At 59.5% G+C, this 2,020-nt stretch overlaps 1 long non-coding RNA gene across 1 annotated transcript; it reads right to left on the reverse strand.

Annotated features, from left to right (window-relative positions):
* Window positions 1-283: 283 nt before the first annotated feature.
* On the reverse strand, window positions 284-1,847 carry LOC108510478. Its single transcript, XR_001878820.1, has 3 exons — window positions 1,753-1,847; window positions 1,566-1,664; window positions 284-483 (listed from the first exon to the last, which is right to left on the reverse strand). It is a non-coding gene; the product is annotated as an uncharacterized LOC108510478 (long non-coding RNA).
* Window positions 1,848-2,020: the final 173 nt, after the last annotated feature.

Below are 2,020 nucleotides of genomic sequence, written 5' to 3' on the forward strand. Positions count from 1 at the left end.
CGTGTGATGTGGGCACCCTGTGGGATGTGGGCACTCCTGGGGTGTGGGTAACCCGTGTGATGTGGGCACCCTGTGGGATGTGGGCACCCAGCTGCACAGGGCAGCTGTGGGCACGGAGAGCTCCAGGCAGCAAACAGGGCATCAGCTCCCAGCCCAAATCTGCGCTGAGTTTGGGCAGTGACCAACCGGGCACCCAGAGCTGCACAGAGACACCCCACAGCTGGCACAGCCACCCAAGACTTGTTTGGCAACCCCTGCCCCCCACAGCACATCCTTTGCCCCCACCCCTCACTCACCCCTGGATGTCCTTTGCCCAGGCAGGGACCACCAGGCAGAGGAAGAGCACCGTGAGCACCCCGGCCACGGCCACCAGGCAGTTGCTGAGAAGGACCTTCCTGCTGGTCTCAGCATCCACTGCTCCTCTGTGTGCCCTGCCCGCCACAGCCTTTGGGTTGGTCCTGCCCAGTCTCCTCTTGTCCACACCTGGAGGAACGACTGTGCCCGTCAGTGTGTCCTGCTCACCCCTGGCAATCCCACGGGAGGGCTGACACTGCCAGGAAATGGCCTTTCCCACTTTGTTGCCATCTCTGAAGGAGGGGATATCCTGGGTGGCTGCAGTGGAAGCTGTGATGGGAACAGCTCCAGGCGTGGAGAAAAACATACAGCAATTGGCAGGATTTTATTCTATGGACCTTACAGTTATTATATGGTCCATACAATGAAATCCTGCCAATTGCTGTATGTTTTTCTCCACGCCTGGAGCTGTTCCCATCACAGGAAGCCAAGGGAACTCCCGAAGGCCTTGCAAGTCTGTGCTCTCTGAGCCTCTCTCTCTCCTCTCAGCCTTGCTCACACTCTGCAGTGGCCACAATCCAGTCCTCCCAGTGTCTGCCCTCGCTCCCTGTTCCTGGGCATCCTTCACATTTGCCCACACTGTCTCCTGTGCTCTCCTACCTCCCCTTTCCAGGCTTGGCTGGCGCTGCCTGGATGGAGATCTCTGACCCTGGGGGACACGTTGTCCTCCTGCCCAGGACTCAGGGGGCCAGACACCGAGTACGTGGTTTCCCTTTCTGCAGCACAAGCAGTGCTTGCCTGCCCCCAATTTTCTGGCCTTTACTCTCCAGGCTGTGGCCCCTGGCAGGGCTGCTCCCTGCTTGGATACTTTGGGAAACATTCCCCTAGCCTGGCATGGGGGCTGCTGGCACTGCCAAGGGTCAGGGAAGGGTAAAACCTCAGCATGGCTCAGGCACAGAGGCTGCAGGAGGATCGTGCAGGGTCCCCCTGCACTCCCTCAGATCCCAGGAGGGATCCCTTCTGTCATGCCAGGGCCTCCAGGACCTCCTGGCACGCTCTGGGATGCAGGTGCTGCGGGAGGGATGTTCCAGGATCCAGAGTCACATTTCCCATCATCTGCTGAGCAGGGTCCCAAGAGGGCAAAGCTGTGAAATCCCTGGGAACAGGGTGTAGGGGGCAGGGAGCATCTCCCACATGCCCAGAGGGTCCCAGAGCGTGTCCCTGGCACAGCCACACCCTGCCCCCTCGGGTGGCTGAGGGACAGCAATTACCTGACCCTCCTGTTGGCTGAGCAGCCCCGGGCTTTTCCCCAGGGAATGGCACCTCCTGATGGCCTTCCTGAGGTACCTCCACAGTCTCAAGCTCCACAACTTCAGAGAGAAAGTGCATCGGTTCAGTTCCAAGTCCCTGTTCCTCAGCGGGATCCCAAGCCCAGCTCCCAGTTCCACCTGTACCCACCATCAGGTATCTCCTTCAGGGCACCCAGGACCTCAGTCAGCGTTTCCTCCAACTGCCAGTAAATGTCTCCAGGTTCAGTTCCGTTCTTTGGACCTTAATGGAAAGAATAAAAAATTTCTGCCCCAGCAAACTGTGGAAGCAGCGCCTGGGCTGTGCTGTCAGTCAGGACTGAGACTGGGAAAGCCCTCCCTATGTCCACAGCTGACACCACAGCCCCACAGGGAGCTGTTGTCACACCCTGGGGCAGCCCCTGTGCTGCCTGAACCCC

The sequence above is a fragment of the Lepidothrix coronata genome, unplaced genomic scaffold (assembly GCF_001604755.1).
Source record: "Lepidothrix coronata isolate B3197 unplaced genomic scaffold, Lepidothrix_coronata-1.0 Scaffold997, whole genome shotgun sequence".
Lineage (NCBI taxonomy): Eukaryota > Metazoa > Chordata > Aves > Passeriformes > Pipridae > Lepidothrix > Lepidothrix coronata.